Here is an 18,132-nt window from a genome sequence, read left to right as displayed (position 1 = left end):
AATTCCTTTTATATAACGCTCTGCTTGGCCAGAGTATTAGACTTCCTGTCTGCCTGATACTTTGCTCTTCAATGACTGCTTGTTTTATGAAGCTTTCCAGGATTTCACTGGGCTGAGTATTTTGTTCTGTTTAAGTGCAGACACAGAATTTTGTAAGTGTTCTAACTTATAGCATTGGATATTTGTTTATGTGTTCATTCACAATGACAAATCACACCAGAAAGCAAGAAACATTATTATTATCATCCCTAGTTCAGAGTATAAAACCTGGCTTATAATGGGAATTTTATAAATATTTGTTTATCCCTGCAGCTACTTTCAAGTCATTTGCGATGCTATTCCTTGAAACTATTAAATGAATTAAAGTATTTTAAAATTATTTCAGCCAAAATAGTTTGAAACATGTTGATTTTGCTTTCTATTTTTATCCATCTCTTTAACGAACCATTGTTCTGTGAATTGTACAAATATTTTCATCAACGATTAGTGGCAATCCTGTAATATCCATCGTAAGATATAGAACTACTTACTTCTATATTTGGTAGAGTTATTGTCACCTGTTCACCTTTGCCAACTTCAAGATTTCCTTCACAAGAAGTATCAATAGAAGCAGGTTTGAAGTCATCTAAAAACAGATACAAATATCAATTTTTGTAAGCTAGAACAACGTCCTACTGTGACAGATACTGACAGAAGCAACCTAGAGAGGATTATTTGGTTCCCTGGTGTTTTTGTTTTGATTCTTTTTATTTAATGTGCATGGATGTTTTGCTTGCAGGCATTTATGTGCACCACCTGTGTGCAGGAGCCTGAGGAGGCCATTGGATCCCTTGGACCTGGAGTTACAGACAGTTGTCGATTATCAGGTGGGTGTTGGGAACCAGACCCAGGTCCTCTGGAAGAGCAGCACGTGCTCTTAACTGCTCAGCCCCTTGGGTCACTGTTTTAGAGAGTACAATCCATCATGACAGGGAAAGAGTGTCACAGTCTGTGCTGATCAAAGAACCTTCATTATAAACATAAGTAAATCCTATTTTAAATTAGTGTAATTTCTGATATCTACTTACATTAAAGCTTTACTATTTTTGGTGGGTGGGCCCACTCAAATAGAGGACAATCTTTCTGTAGTCACTACCTATAAGCTTATTTTGTAATAATAATAAATAGTGTCACTAAAAACAGGACGTTTACTGATTATTAGCCCTTACATAGATATAAATGAAAAAGTTAGTGCTAGCCCAAATCCAGTTAATTCTACTGTGTTCGTCAAACTCTTCTATGTAGTGAATCTTTGTTGCTAAATCTTACTGTCATTGCACTTAAGTCAATTACATGCAATAGTACTCCTCATGCATCTATGAATATAACTCATACAAACTAATGGTGGCTGTTATTTATTCTTTACCATGTTCTAAACACTGTGCTAGGATTTTTTAAATGCTACCACAATCTCTCTGGAAAAAAATCTAAAAGGTAGCTATTAACATTTTCACATATGAACATTGCAGCTGAAAGCTTAGACAATGCTCTCAAACTCCTATTATATATGCATTTAGTGAAAGTCAGGGTTCACAGCCAGGTTTCTCTGAAGCCTTAGTATAAAAGACAGCAAAATTTATGTTGTAGATAAGTTAAAATAACAGTTTCTTTCAAAGAACACTGGCTTGAGTATTTATTATAAATTAGGTCCATCTGCCCTGCATAAATGCCAAATTCTCTATTTTATAGTCTCCTTTTCTTACTGAATTATTAAGACTGGGACTCACTCTGGAAATGAACCTGTTCTCAAGTATAATAGCAGGTTTTATTTAAATAAACCTAAAAAGATTCTTTGTGATACTATACTTATTTCAATAAGGAGAGAGGAGGAAAAAGACTGAAAACCTTTTTAATACCGTCTGTAAGACTAAGTGTGGAATCTAAGTTTGTTTACCCTGTGGTTATTATTATCATTGTCTTTTTGCATGTTCTTGTTTATTGTCATTCTTGTGGCAGGATTATCTGACTCAGGTTTGGAAAATATGACTTCAAAATTTTAAGAACTTTTGTAAAAGTGGGGATGTAGCTCAGTGTTGGAGCACTTGCCTAGTAGGTACAAGGCCCTGAGTTTGATTTCTAACACTGTAATTAATTAATCAATTAACCAAAGAAGCTATAAATGAAAGTCTCTGAAGCACCTGCAAAGCACTTGTAAGAAGCTCTATTTCATTCATTTAATTCAGGAATTTATCGGTAAGAAGAGAAGGTATACCTAAGTTATAAATTATATATACATATTCAGGGACTGGAGAGATGGCTTAGCAGTTAAGGGCACTTGTTCTTGCAGAAACCTTGATCATTCTGAGCACCAACATCAGGTGACTGACAACCACTGATAGCTCCAGTTACAGGGAGTTTGAGTCTTTCTTGTGGCCTCTGAGGGTACCTGCATACAAGTGATGCACATATATACACTTCAGCCCACACATATACATGTAAAATTAAAAACTATATCTATCTCTATATAACTTTTTTGTAATCTTAATCCTTGTAGCTTGAAAAATATTACTGCGAACCTGAGAAGAGAAAAGGAGATTGAGAGATTAGATAAGAACAGTATCTTACTTTTGAAAAATGAACCGGAGGAGAGAGAGGGAGACAGACAGACAGACAGACAGGAGAGAGGGAGACAGACAGACAGACAGACACACACACACACACACACACACACACACACACACACACACACACACACAGAAACTACAGGACCTGCACAGCACTCACTGCTATTTCACTGTAGGGAACTCTGAATTGTCATCCAGGGCACAATACACAAGTGACACCATTGGAGTTCTTCTTCTTCGGCTGGTAAATCCTGCCCATTTATTCCACCCAAACATGTTATGCTTGCATAAGAAGACACTTTTTATAAAGTCTAAGTTTGAAGGTTAAAACCATTGGTTCTTCCTACATTTACTCTGAGTGATTATAGCTAGTTTGTTTACAACTTAAACTTTGAGGACTGAGTTTTAATTGGGTGTTTTCAGAATATAGCTTTTTATAAGAAAAAGGACAGAATGACTGAAGAAAGGGAAAACAATGAGACAGTAAAGAACAGCCGGGGTGGAGAAAAGATGTAAAAAAAAACTACATTTGCCTCTCTCTCTGTGTCACACACACACACACACACACACACACACACACACACACACTAGAGGTCACGGCTCAGTGATGTTTCCTTTATGCTCTAAAATCCTGAGGCCTATTATGCAAAAAAGAAGTTTTACATACAAAAGTATGCTATCATTTTTCGTGCTGGCGTCTATATCATTTAATGACTAAAACAAAAAGACACATTATAACCAATTTTCCAACACTATTAAAGATAACGTATTAAAACCCCACCTTTCGTGTTTTGATAATCAATAATTACTTAGCTGACCATGAACTCTGAGATCCCAAAGCGATACAAACTATTGAGATGGGTGACAGTCTCTCCCCACAAACAAACCAAACGAGACCCCTCAAAAGCCAGAGGACGAGTGAAAATGAGGAAGAAATGTCCCCGTGGGCTCTAAACACCATTTTTGCCTTGCATTGGGTCCTTTCTTCCATCTGTCACCTTTGCACTCTGCACTAACCCCTTGTCAGGCTTGTCTCCACAGCAGCCCCTTACAGATCTCCACAAAACCTCCTCTCCTGTCTGTCCGTCCCTCGGACATCCGTCCAGGGTTCTCCTACACCTGCGGGACGCCAGGTGCCCGAACCGAGACTGGGAACGGGGTAGTGGATCGTGCTGCCATCGGGTCCCCCCGGGGAGCGAAGGGCCGCGGGGTACAGAATTACAGAATTCCGAGGCGTCTGCCTCCCTAGCACCACACACGTCCCCATCCCAGGAGGTTCCTCCCGGGTATCCCGGGCAGCCCGCACTCACAGCGCACGGTGTGGAAGGCGCAGCGCGGCTGCTTCTCGAAGCTTTCGCCTAATTTGAGAACCTGCTGGCGACGGTCCAGGGACGCGAGTCCCGCTGGTCCATTCATTCTCGTCCTCTGCTTCCCGCTCCGCCTTGGCCACCGGCGGTCGCAGCTTTCCCAAGCAGCTGCGCGGGCGGGGCTGCGAGCCGGAGCTCCGGACCCTGCGGGCTCTGTTCTCCCTCCGGGCGCCCAGAGTCCTGATTGGCTGCCTGAAGACAGTCGCCCCGCCCCTCGCCTGGGATCCCGCCCCGCCCCTCGCCCCCCTCTCCCGCCCTCAGCCCCCTTCCCGCGTCGCGACGCACGCAGCTGGGCGGACGCCGCCACGCCGAGGTAGGCCGTGCGGTGCGGGTCGGGCCCTGAGGTGGACGGAGACGAGGCGAAGATGAGGTAACAGACCGGTGATGGCGGCTGGGATGGGTGAGGGCTCCCGGGGCGAGGGGGGCGGGGAAGCTCGGAGGCCCAGCTCAGCGCCCTGGTGAAGAGGCTGGCGGGGCCTGGCGACCCGAGCGTGGGCCTCGTCAGCGCCCGGCCCGCAGCTTTGGAAAGGGACGCCTGAGGAGGGGCGGCGTCCGGGCCTAGGCCTGTGGCTTCCCGAGGCCCTAGTGGCTCTCGGGCACATTCTGGAGCCGCAGCCGCGACCCCTCGGTGCTGCCACCAGACTGGAAGCCACCTGAGGCCTGAGGCAATGCAGTTCCTTTGACGGTCAGTTATTGTTTGTTTGTTTGTTTTAATTAATGTATTTATTTTTAAAGATTTATTTATTTATTATGTATACAGAAGAGGCCGCCAGATCTCATTAGAGATGGTTGTGAGCCACCATGTGGTTGCTGGGAATCGAACTCAGGACCTCTGGAAGAGCAGCCAGGGGTGCTCTCAACCTCTGAGCCATCTCTCCAGCCCTAAATTTATTTTTTTTTAACCTGTAAATGTCACAGGCCTTTTCCCCGCCAGGGATAGGATCCGAGGAGGGGCCGTTTCCCGAGGGGACCCAGAAGCTTTGGACTGGGGGTAACTGAGTGCATGAGGTTGCTGGCATTTGTTTCCATCCTAGTGATTGCTGGAGGCGGTGAAGTGCAAGGCCTGGGACTCTTGATTCCTCAAGGATCAGCCTAGCAGCAGGGTGAGAGTATAAACCGAGCAGTAATGGTCTTTCCTTTCCTCTTGACACTTCACAACGTTTATAAAGTCGGCGAAAGCGTCCCTTGTATTAGAGAGTTAAGAAAAAAGTATCACGAGTTGCTCCAGCAGACGATTTTTCAGCCTCATTTGTATGGTCGGATTATCCTTCCATTTCTACCTTAAGGAGATTTGTCAATCCATTTTTCCAGGTGGGTGGGTGATTATGGTTGCCTTCTACCCTTGCAAAGGTGCATGGAGACGGTTTGAAATGGATGATTGGACACGAAGGTTCTGGAGCCAGGATCTCAGGGCTTGTCACTCCAGCTTCATCCTAACAGTGTGGCTTTGTACAAGCAGATCAAACAAATGTGTTGATCATTAGAATTGGGGAAGTAATGATAATAGCTATGTAGAAAATAATGCCCATCCTTTAGAATTGTTGAGATGGTTAAATGAGTTAATACATGCAAGCAAGTAGAACAGTTCATAGTACACATGGCTCTCCGAATGATTATTTAGGGTTCAGTTATACTTTCATATTTTAAGACTTATCATTGATGGCTACCTTCTAAATTATGAATTGTAGGTCCTAGGAATGGCAACTTTGTTCACAGATGAAAATATTTGTTTAGAGAAACCCAGGTTGTTGACTTTGTGGCTGTCTAATATCATGGGGGATTTGTTCTACAGGCCAAATGAGTGCATACATACTTACTTGCACATGGATTTTTATTGCAGTATTATATATAATAATTTGCAACCTAAATGGCATCTAGTGAAGGGAATGTTTAAATATATTTTGATGCACTCTCACAAAGAACAGATAGAATAATGTAGACACTGGAAAGAGTAAGATAATTAACATGCATTCTATAGGAAACTTTTGTGTCTTCTTCATGCTAGGAGTTTTATTGGGCTTTCTTTAAAATAGCTTCAGTGAACTTGTCTATTGATGGTTCATATTTTTCCCAAGAAGAGAGATGATTTTTGAAGACTATATAGCAGCTGAGGCTTAAATGCAAAGATGGGACCATAGTGTCATTTGTAATAGAATAATAGCTAAGAAATGAGCTAGAAGATTATTTGAAAATATGTTTTATGGCTACAGTTTTACCTGGGAGAAAAATAATGAACATTATAATTAAAATCACAGGTTTTATAAATTCTCAGCTTTTAATGATAAGATCAAATGTAAATTCACAAGGTCTGTGGGTAGATTGATATCTGACTGATGCTACCATGTATTGGTGGAACTGTGATAAGTTTCTTCAAGTTATCTTTTCTCTTTATGGTTTTTCTTTCAAGATGCTCTCACTGTGTAGTTGTAGTTGTCCTGAAACTCACTCTGTAGACCAGGCTGGCCTTGAACTCACAGAAACCCATCTGCCTCTGCCTCCCAGGTTCTGGGATTGAAGGCATGTGCCACTGTTTGACCAGCTAAGTTATATTATTTATTTTTAACTGCACATTGGAGATGATTATAGGCACTGCTTCATAGTCCCATTGTGAGGATATAATAATGCGTTAAAACTCACTTAGCATAGTTTTAGTTCATAATAAATACTATTGAATAAAAATATGTTTTATATCAATGATACTCTTGAGCTTCAAATACTTTAAGACTTATATAGAAAAGTTTTGGTAAGAAAATTGAGGTATGGACTATTTTACATTTTAGAGTTGATTCACTATAAATAATTTTTAATTTTCTTATTATTACACAACATTTCTGAGGCCTAGTATGTTAGGGCTTTCAAAGCCATCTCTAGATTTAGTGATTAGCAAGAAGGGCTCACAGGACTCAACTCATACATTGTCTTATTTGTTAACTATAATTCATAGTGAAGATATGCAAAGCAAAGTCATGAAAGTAAAAGACCATATAGAGTACATCCAGAGAAAATCAGGCCTGGTCTTCCAGGATCCTCTCCCAGTGAATTACATAGGACACACACCCAATTTCTCAAGCAAAACAGTTGTGACAACACCTGTGAAGTATTTTCTACTGGGAAAGCTTATTAGATACTCAGTGACCAGAATTTTTGCTGTTTTGTGTGTTGAAAGATTGGTCCTTACTATCAAGGATAAGAGGTGGTAGAACCTTGACGAGGTAAGGCCTAATGGAAAATAATTTTTTTTTAATTTATATATTTATTATGTATGCAGTGTTCTGCCTTTAGGCTACAAGAGGGCACCAGATCTCATTACAGATGGTTGTGAGTCACCATGTGGTTGCTGGGACTTGAACTCAGGACCTCTGGAAGAGCAGTCAGTGCTCTTAACCTCTGAGCCATTTCTCCAGCCCTAATGGAAAATAATTACATCATTGGTGTCGCCACCCTCAAAAGAATTGACAGAATTTTTGTAAGAGTTTGATAGTCCTTATATAAAAAAGTAGCCTGCCCCCTTCTCAGTCTCTGTTGAATATCTTGTCTATATGATATCTTCCACTCATGCTAAGATACCACCTTTCATGTAGCAAACCCAAGGCAGCTTTCACCAGAGCACAAGGCCCTTGAACTTACAGAACTGTGAGCTAAATAAACTTCTTTTTAAATTACTCCATCTCAGGTATCATTAAGTATTGAAAATCAGATAAAGTATATATCAGAATTCTTGGGCTCTAAAAGAAAAGCTGATGTTTACTACAAACCATTATTTTTATAACAGTTTTAGGCACAGTGATCTAGGTGTAGAAGAGAACAATACAAATCCTGAAATCCACATTCTAGATACTAGCTAGCCAAGGGCTAGCCTCATAAGCTGATTGTTGAAGAAATAGCCATATGAAGCCTCTTTCTATAATCTGTTTCTCCTATATGAATTCCATCCTAGAATTGTGTGGACAGAGAATAAATGTAAAGCTAGCACAATTTCTGATTTTTTTAGTACATTTGATCTTTGGTTGGTTTGTTTGTTTTACTTTTTTTTTTTTATTATGTTAAAACACAGGTAGTAGGGAGAAAAATGAAGCCAACAGGTACAGACCCAAGGATCTTGTCTTTAGCTGCTGAAGTAGCGAAAAGTCCTGAACAAAATGTCCCTGTTATATTGTTGAAGTTAAAAGGTAAGGAAATACTTCTGTTTTTCTTTTGGTTTTTCAAGACAAGAGTTTCTCTGTGTAGCCCTGGCTGTCCTGGGTCTTGCTCTGTAGACCTGGCTGGCCTCAAACTCACAGAGATCCGCTTGGCTCTGGGATTAAAGGCGTGCATCACCACTGCCCAGCGAAAATACTTTCATAATTAGGAAAGACATTAAGTAAATGTTGGTTCTATCATGATATGGTGTTAGTGTTGTAATTTGTTTAGAGAAATCTTAACCCTGAGGAATAACATTTTCCTTTTTACCATGTTTTTAATGATCACAACATATAAAAATCTCTTAAGTGTGTTGAGCAAAATTAAGTATATCTTTTCTTTTGCCCTAGAAATAATAAACAACACCCCTTTGGGAAGTTCAGAGTTGAAGAAAGTCAAACAAGATATATATTGTTATGACCTCATTCAGTATTGTCTATTGGTCCTCAGTCAAGATTGTTCTCGAATCCAGGGTGGCTGGACTACAATTTCCCAGCTTACACAGATCCTAAGGTAAAATGAAGCTTATAGATTAGCTTGTTCTAATTTTCAGTTTTTCTTTTTTGTCACTCTAATGAGAATTAGAATCTCCTCTGATATGTTTGGTTGTACTTCTCTTTTACACTGTATGTTGTTGTTTGTAACTCCAGTAGCAATTGATTGTCTTTGGATTTCTTTCCACAGTGATGATTTCTTTTGTTTACCAATTGAGTCCCAACTGGCTAATATATTCCTATTGACTCAGAAATATTTGAAGAAATGAATAAATTAAAACTCTGTACTTGAAGAACTAACAGTAGAGATTGTGCAGCAGTGGTACTTGAATTAGGTGCCAAAATAAATGTATATAGCAAAGTACTATAGAAGAACAAGTATTGAACTTCATTTCACTTTGTAGTGATTTAGCTATCTAAATTGTATATTCATTAGGGAGCCCAAATGCTATCCATGAAATTTAGAAGCAGCATTTACTTTTCTACTGCCGTGTTAAAAATTGAAAGATCATAATGAATTTTAAAAAGAAGACAATAAAGGATAAGTGTTCTCAGTGCCTGAGTTAATCTTCTTTCCACTTCCATTTGATTTTAAGAAATGTATTATCTTTGAATTATGTGTATATGTGGGTGTCTGTGTGTGGGTGTATGCATATGAGTACTGGTGCCCACAGAGGCTAGAAGAGCACGTTGGATACTCTGGAGATGAAGTTCCAGGTGGTAGTAATCTGTCAGATGTGGGTTCTGGGATTTCAACTCTGATACTTTTAAGAGCAGCAAATGCTCTTAACTACTGAGCCATCTCTCCAGTCCCATCCGATTTGATTTTAAATGAACGATCCACTGTCTCCACAGGAGAGATTTTTTTTTTTTTTTTTATACTAACCTGTTTTAGATCCTATCTTTCTAAACTGCCTACTCCTACTTTGTTATTTCATAAAGGCCCAATTCAAAGTATGCAATTACAAAAAAAGTTATTAAATCTATGTAATACTCTTTTATACTTTTAATTTTCAAGATTACTTATTTCAATATTTGTTGAACGAAAGTAAATAAGTGCCTGTATATTTTTTTATCAGATGTGCTAGCTCATGACTATTGGTTGAATGTAATTTCTTTTATTAATGCCACCTGTCATACAGCTGTCCTGAGTAGTTAAGTTTAAAAATTAAATAAAAAGTAAAAACTTGATAGCAAGCATTAGCCAGCTAGGTTTTTAGCATACTCAACTTGTAATTGCCATTCTTTATCAGTATGTGCACATTTTGTCGAAAAGACTTAGACAATAGTTCTTATCATACTTTTGGGTTGAAGGCTCTTTTTGGTATGAGACTACAAGTACTTTTAATATTGATTTTTTTAAAAATATATTCAAGGAGTAGCTTTAATGTGTAGTTTCATGAAGATACTGTTCTCTAAAGAGCTTTTTCTTTTCTGTGTGCTATAAAATGTTACTATTACTGTTACGGTATAATTTTACTGTTTTCTCTTCTGATATAAGAAATATACAGGCAGATAATTTTTGGATCTTAAGAAAGTCTGTTGGAAAGAAGAATTGGGTATTAAACTAGAGTAATTTTGTTTTCTTACCTTTGTTCCTTGAAGATTAACTTTACCCCAGTTATTTTTTGCTATTAGATTTCTAAAATATATCAGTTAACATAAATTAAACCGTCAAGGTATTCTTTGCCTTTTATGGTGATTATAGCCAAATCACTGAAAACTCAATTCTCTTTATTGTAAACCATGTGTTTTTCATGTTCTCTCTCTCTGTCTGTCTCTCTGTCTCTCTGTCTCTCTCTCTGTCTCTCTGTCTCTCTGTCTCTCTCTCTCTTCTCTCTCCTGCCCGCCTACTTGTTTGTTTTTGTTTTCAGAGACAGAGTTTCACTATGTAAACTTGATGACCTGGAACTGACTATGTAAACCAGACTGGCCTTGAACTCATAGAGATCTACCTGTATCTGCTTCCCAGGGTGCTGGTATTAAAGGCATGAACCATCCTGCAGGCATGTCTTTGATTTCTTAAAGGGCCAGTATTCAATTTTAAAGTATGTGAGCCCTGGAACTAAATGCAGGCAAGGTCCATAGTGCCATAAAGTCCAAAGTGCTATTTAGTTCTCTAAAAAGTTGAAAAGTTCCAGCAAGTTTTTTATTGGCTTGTCAACAAAATAATGGCACTTATGAAAGCACAATGCCTACGGAAGGTTGAACATGAAACTGGTATTTGTTATTAACACAAACTTGTACTCTTATTTCAGCCATTGCTGTGTGGGCTTAGAGCCAGGCGAAGATGGAGAGGAATTTTACAAGGAATTACTTCCATCAGCTGCCGAAAATTTTCTTGTCTTGGGGAGATGATTACAAACTTGTTTCATCAATGCAGCTAAGGCATGTGTTTATTTGGTGTTTTATAGCCCAATAATTTTTATTCTTTTTTCCCCTGAAACAGAGTTTCACTGTATAACACAGGCTGACCTCATACTCAGTGTGTAGAGCCTTGAAGGTTTCAGAGTGTCAGTCCTCCTGCCTAAGTCTCCTGAGTATTGGGATTACAAGGATGTACACTGGATCTAGACTTCCGTCAGTTTTCCCATGTCATTTATCAAATTATGCTGTATCTGGCTGAATACAAGTAGATAAACATCTTTACCTAAAAAAAAATTACAATAGAGAACTTAATCTCTGCATTAGAAAATTTGGAATGCTCACTAAAGAATAGTGTATGACTTTTGAAGAGTGTCTAATCACTCAGTTTTGGGCAATATCCATATATACTTGTATCCATAGCATCTTCCTGGAACATACTCTCTACTTAAATTTTTTTCTTGTTATTCCCCTCTTTAATTGAAGGAAAGTTTGTTCTCTAAGCCCAAGACTTTTCTGAATATCTAATAGTGATAAAGAAAATATGTAAACTTTCTGTTTCATATTTCAAACCTCTTCTTAATGAAAATATTTCAACTCAAGCATGGTGATCTTTATAATTCAAGTATTTCTTGGGTGTATTATACTTTTATATAATGTATATTGCATAATTTTCAAATATTTGAAGATTTCATTTGTACTTTATTGTTATTGATTTTTAATTTAATTTTATTGTTACCAGATAACAACATTCATTCATGCTATATATGGCTGAACATATAAGTAGTGAATTTAAATATCTTTAACCAAAGATTACAGCCAAGAATTTAATCTCCACATTAGAAAATGTGTAAATGCTGGCTAAAGAATACTGTATGATTTATTCATTGATTCATTCTCCTTTAACTCTGGGTATTTCTGTCTCTGTGTCTGTCTCTTTCTGGTTTTGGTTTTAGTTTGTTTCTGTGTTTTTGAGCTAGGGTCTCATGTGAACTGGGCTCATTTGCCACAAGGCTGACCTTGAACTCCTTATCTTCCTGCCTCAGCCTTCATTCATTCTTACTGCCATTCCGTCTATGCATCTTTTGTAGTTGGATTTTTGGGTACATTCAGTTAGTGTCCCTTCACATTAATGGACTGTTTCTTCGATCTAAGCTACTCGTAACCCATCCAATAAATTTTTGCTTTCATGTATTATATTTCTTAATTATGCTCTCTCTCCTTTAGAGTTTTCATATCTTTTCCTTCATACCATAATCTTCATATTCTTCTTTTCTTGTAGATTCTTTACTATGTTTATTGTAATTACTCTAAGCCTTTATTCATAGACTCAATATCTGGATCACTTGAGAGATTGCTTCTATTACCTTTACATTCCCCCTCTTTTTTACAAGGTTGGTTTTTTTTTCACATGTCTGGTATTTTTTGGTTTATTGTGGACACAAAATGATACATTGTAGGAGCACTTACCTTCCTTTAAAGACTGTTGAGAAGCAGATTTTGGCAGATCAGGTGATCCTCCAAAGGATTGCTTTTAGTCTTTCTCAGAATAGATTTAGTCCAGTTTTATGAATGGAGGATTGCCCTCAGCCTACCTACTCTTTCTATGTAGTGCTTTGGTTTAAATGATTGTTAATCCAGACCACCTAATATGGTCTTTCCTGGCTTCTTAGAACCTGTTCTTAAAAGTGCATAGTTAAGTCAAAAATTGAGTGGACATTTACATACAGGTTTTGGAGCTTCCTGCTTTGTAGCTCACTTCTTTCCAGGCCACTCTAGCTGTTTCAAACTTCGTTTCTGATACTTCAGGCTAGTTAGACTAGATTTTGTTTTTTAATTGACAGTAAAATTGTACATATTCTCTAAGGGAACGATGTAATATTTTGATACCTTTATACTGTATATAATTTTCATATCAGGATAAACAATCTGTTTCCTCAGACATTTATCATTTCTTTATGGTGAAAAACACACATAGTTTGCCTTTGGGTGCTCTCTTGCTGTTGCATTAATGCTCTCTGCTATTCCTGGACCCACCATAGAAAAGATAATAGGTGACCCCTTCACTTTATAACGGCTATCAAGATGATTTGGCCTGAGGAGCAAATATTCCTTTCCAGTATCATTCATAAAGTGAAGATGATATAATGTTGTTAGGACTAAGGGAACAGAGGAAGAAATTGAGCTCTACAACTGAAAGCTTTTGGAAGCAGCACTCAGACGTGCAGACTGAGTTCCAAAGGATACAGAAGTTAGATATTATAGAGCATCAGTTAGAAGTTAGAATGAAAGTAGAAGAACATAAGGCCTGTTGGGAGGTTGAGCTGTATCAGCTGAAAGAACCCAACCCAAAGATGACCTCAGAAAGTCAGAAGATGGAGATCAGAGTAGATGAACTTCAGGTCCAGCTGTTAACTCTAAAGGAGTGGAGAACCTTGTTCTACATCAGTCAAGAAAACTAAGTGACAGCAAGATTATATGTGTGTGACGTTCTGGGGAGTGGGGGGAAAGCCAGAGGGAGACAAGGGAGATGGGGGGAGGGAGAAAGAGAGACAGAGGGGGAGGGAGGGAGAGGGAGAGAGTGGATGGAGGAAATGATCTGAAGGAGAATAAGAGGTAGTTGAGTTCCATAGGCCAGGGAATTGATGATTCTTTGCCTTATCAAGTACCTACTTCAGATGTTCAGATTGAGGAGCCATTGGGCAAAATCCAGGCCTTGTCTAGAAACCAGTATTCTAGTATCTAAGAATATTTTGTTTGTAGTCCACTTTCTGTAACGAAGTGCCACATCAGCACATCAGAATTTAAAGATGGAATTTGTGATAAGACCTTTTCATCACAAGAGAAGCAAATTTTTGGAGACCATGTGTTCTGCCACTCTTAAGTGTCCAAGCCTGTTAGATCTGAAAAGATTTTCTGGTATAGGAATATCTTGGCAATCTGGAGCCAAGGAATGCCACAAAGTCACACCACACAATAAACCTCATGCAAGATTTATTGGGGAAAAACAAAATGTTGGCTGTCTCTGAGCAGGAACAGAGACAGCAGTTGCTGAGTGGCGGGTCTGTCTTTTATAGGGTCTTTGGAGCATGCACCATGAACAAGTGGAAAGATACAGCATAAAGTGTTGCTTACCCATTAACCCTGAGTCACAGGGATGGGGATTTCCAAGTCCTGGGTTCAGGGCCAGGCCAGGGCCAGGGCGATTTTCTACTGGCCTGTTATTCTACAAGATCTATGCTGTATACATATTTCATAGTATTGAACGTGTAGTTTGTACTGTATGCCAGCCATATAAGCAGAGAAGCCTGCCTAAGGAGAAATCATTGAGAGTTTGCTTAGCACTGCTGCCTATAAAGGTGGAGTCATGTCTTTTTATCTGTTAAATTGTATTGGCGGCTTCTGTTTCCATCCTTGTGGATGGCTAAATCCGTCATGTAACTGACTTACCAGCCTCTCATCTACCATTCCCATTTTTCTCAGAACTCCAATTACAAGGGCCCCAGGATAGAGCTGATCTGCTTGACTTGACACTAAGTGATTGTCTTCCAAATTGTCCCACTGCATTCACAGCCAGGCCTGAAGTATATTTGTGCTCTGTCCTCAGTCCTCACCCTGAGCGTAGGAACCAGACCAGAGTTGAGATTTCTTCATCTTCTTCAATCCTTTTCAACCAGTTGTATTAAACTAGTCCAAAACGGCACAGCAGAGAACTCAGATTCCAATTTGAATACCAAAGACTTCTCATCTTCATTTGTCGGTTTTTCTTTTTATTTGTTTGTTTTGACTTTGGAGATGGGCTTTCACTCTAATCCTGGCTGACCTGTATGGAATTCTATGTAGGTCAGGTTGGCCATAAACGCAAAATCTGCTTTCCTCTGCATCCTGGGTGCTAAGGGTATGTTAGGCCCAACAAGAAGCCTTTTATTCCTGACTCAAGGTCAGGAATTACTTCACTCACCAAAAAAAAAGAAAAAAAAAAAAACCTTTTTAGCAAGGTGTAATGATGTACGTCTATATTCCAATAGTCAGGAGATTGAGGCAGGAAGATTGTGGTTCAAAGCTGCTTGGGCTGCATAGTGAGGCTCTATCCCAGAAAAAAACAAAAAACAGGAGGTGGTGGGGGAACAAATAGAAAAAAAAATTTTATCTAGATATCTCTCATTGACATGTTCTATTATTTTCTATGCATATAACATTTATGATTATATCATATATGTAAATATGTATGTCTTGCTCTGGTTGCCACAGTATTCACTATGGCAGCTCATGCTGGCATGGAACTCAGCAATTATGCTGAACCAACTTCCCAAGTACTAAGACCATGGGCCTGAGCCACTTCCAGTCTATAATTCTTTTAATGATTAATTAGGAGTTGTTAGAAACTATGTGAGCTTGCAACTTTGTTATCAGTATTAACTTTTACTGTCAGAATGAGACACCTATTTGTTAATCTCTTTAATATTCAAAATAAAATTACTCCTTTTTAAAAGTTTATCATTATATATAATCATCCCATGTGCCTTAGAATACCTCAAATTATCTCTAAATATTAGATAATACCTATTGTTAAACTTTCCCCCATCATCTTCTCCTATTATTCCTAGGCTCTGATAACCAGTATTCTAGTATCAAGTCCTATGAGATCAGCTTGTTTTAGATTCTTTATGTGTGAATTCATGTAGTATGTGACTTTCTGGTCTAGCCTACTTCATTTACTGACCTTCACTTCCACCCATGGTGTTGCCAATGATAGAAATTCATCCTTTTTATGCCTTGAAAGTATTTCATTATTTGTGCATTCATTTGTTGACAGATACTTAGGTTATTTCCAATTTTTTGCTATTATGAATAGTGTTACAATAAAGGAGTACAAAAAATAGTACTTGTGTATTGATATTAATTACATTCCTTCTAAATAAAAAATAGTAATGTAATTACTGCATATATATCTTGTTGAATTCCCACACATAGTTCTTGAATTGTAACAAGTTTATATTTCCCTTTTTTTTAAACATTCTCCTTAGCACTTTTGTTATTTTGTCTTTTTGATAATACCCATTTGGCCAACTGGGGTTTTGATTGCCCTTTTCCTGATGATGATTAATAATGAGCATTTTCTAATAAACTTGTTGGCCATTTGTATGTGTTCATTTGAGAAATGTCCTTTTAGATTTAAAATCAAATTCTTTCTTTTTTGCTTTCAGTTATTTGAGTTTCTTATATAATATTCTATTCATCAAACCTTTGTCAGATACATAGTTTGCAAATATTTAATAGGTAGTCTCTTTACTCTTGAATTTCTTTCTATGGATTTTTTTTTGAGCTTCTTTTCTTCTGTTTTACATACACACACTTGAATATTATGGGGATAACCACATGTTTTAGTGCTCTAGCAAACACAACTCAAGCAAAAGCTGAACAAATAGGAGTTTGTGCCCCCCCTTGTCTATGAATTAATTTAAAGAAGTTAGCAGTTATATAATCTGATATATGGCAGTTTGTTGTTTATAATTTAATTTAAATTCGATATACATATATGAATTTATATTTTAAATTCAAAAGCTGAGAACCAGTAAAGTTGGAATAGCACTAATCTAAAGCTTGGCAGGATCAAGTTTTAAAACAGTTCTCTATGTCCTTTTTTCTCAATTTAAGACCCTTATGAAAGTTGCTCGTTAACTTCCACCCTCGGTCTATAAGGATAAATCCTTTTTCCTTTGAAGAGTTATTGGCAGAATATACCTTTGGACCTACTGCTGTATTAGACTTGAATTCATTCACAACTTTTGTAAATTATGGAGCGAATTCATCAGTGTCATAATTTAGGCTACTATAACATAGTAGACAGTTCAATTTAAGGAAAATAGACATTTTTGGTTTTGCAATTCCGGATGCTGGGAAGTACAAAAATAAGACAAATTTAGTTACTAGTAGAACCTAATTTATAGTTGGCAGCTAGAAATGGCTACCATCTGGCTATGTGTTCACATGGTCTCTGTCAGGTGGTGGGGTAATCTTATAAGGGCATGAAGTTCATCAAAAGGAAACTATCCTTATGATTTCATGCTTCTACAAATACCACATTGGGTTAAGACATCAGCATATGAATTTTGGGAGACACAGTTCATAATAACCACTGTTATATTAAATTCTATTTTAGATATTGACACTATCTAACAGGCTTTTAAAGTAAAATCTGGACATCTAGAAATACATCTCCCTTTGAGATTGACAGCAAGAACTATGATGCCTTTTCTTATTGTATCTTTGGATGAAATTGGAAAAGGGAGTTTACTAGACTAAGAGGAATCAGTCTAATGTGGCATTTTTTATGTTTGGTATTTTATAGGAAGGACAGTTGTTATAATTAACAGGTGGTTTGTTTGTTAACTATTATCAGTTTTGTGCTGCAGTAGAAATGTTCAGGACCTGGATGAGTTTAGAGGCCCTTATAGAACTTTAAAGTTAGATGGCTAGTAAATGATATACATTGTCAATGGAATCTATTTTGTCTCCTGTTGTGGCACTCTACTACATTTTCATAAGAATAGAGTCATCAGAAAACATTATTTATTTACTTAGTATATAGTAATGAAACATTTACTGTACATCGGAATTGGAGACAGTGAGTTACAATGGGGAGTAAGTGGTATGCTCTCTGCTCTGATAAAGTCTTAGAGTAGAAACTGGAACTGAAAAGTTCTATTAATAATGCCTTGCATGCTTACATTTTCATATTGCCATGGTTTTCAACCCTGGCTGCATAATGAAATCACTCATCTAACTTTGTGAAAATATAGCTGTGTAGACTTTAGCTTTGGAACTTCAGAATATATATATTTGGACTTGTGCCTAGGAGTATTTTAAAAATTCCACAAGTCATTCTGATGCATATCAACCATATCAATCTGTAATTCTTAGGCTACTTTGTTTTGTTTTATCTGGATAATTTTGTCTTATCTGTGAGTAGTAGAGCATTCATGTACTGCAACCATTGCCTTTACAAATGAAGAAACAAGTCATTACAAGTTCAGGTACTTTATAAATAGCTGTTGATCTGGAATCAAAGTCTGCTGATTATTCTGAGAGATGTCTTTCCATGTTCTTTCTTTTTATTATATA

General features: G+C 37.8%; 2 long non-coding RNA genes across 6 annotated transcripts; one reads left to right on the top strand and one right to left on the bottom strand.

Annotated features, from left to right (window-relative positions):
• Positions 1–533: 533 nt before the first annotated feature.
• On the bottom strand, positions 534–4,127 carry LOC118594300. Its single transcript, XR_004946336.1, has 2 exons — positions 3,914–4,127; positions 534–625 (listed from the first exon to the last, which is right to left on the bottom strand). It is a non-coding gene; the product is annotated as an uncharacterized LOC118594300 (long non-coding RNA).
• Positions 4,128–4,212: 85 nt separating this feature from the next.
• LOC118594235 lies at positions 4,213–11,029 on the top strand. 5 transcript variants are annotated; one of them, XR_004946331.1, is made up of 5 exons: positions 4,213–4,340; positions 5,140–5,281; positions 8,025–8,139; positions 8,500–8,662; positions 10,902–11,029. It is a non-coding gene; the product is annotated as an uncharacterized LOC118594235 (long non-coding RNA). The 5 variants fall into 5 exon arrangements; XR_004946332.1 differs by lacking the exon at positions 5,140–5,281 and adding an exon at positions 5,005–5,073; XR_004946330.1 differs by having other exon boundaries at positions 5,005–5,281.
• The last annotated feature ends 7,103 nt before the right edge of the window (positions 11,030–18,132 follow it).

The sequence above is a fragment of the Onychomys torridus genome, chromosome 12 (assembly GCF_903995425.1).
Source record: "Onychomys torridus chromosome 12, mOncTor1.1, whole genome shotgun sequence".
Lineage (NCBI taxonomy): Eukaryota > Metazoa > Chordata > Mammalia > Rodentia > Cricetidae > Onychomys > Onychomys torridus.
This window is presented reverse-complemented; position numbering and strand designations above follow the sequence as displayed.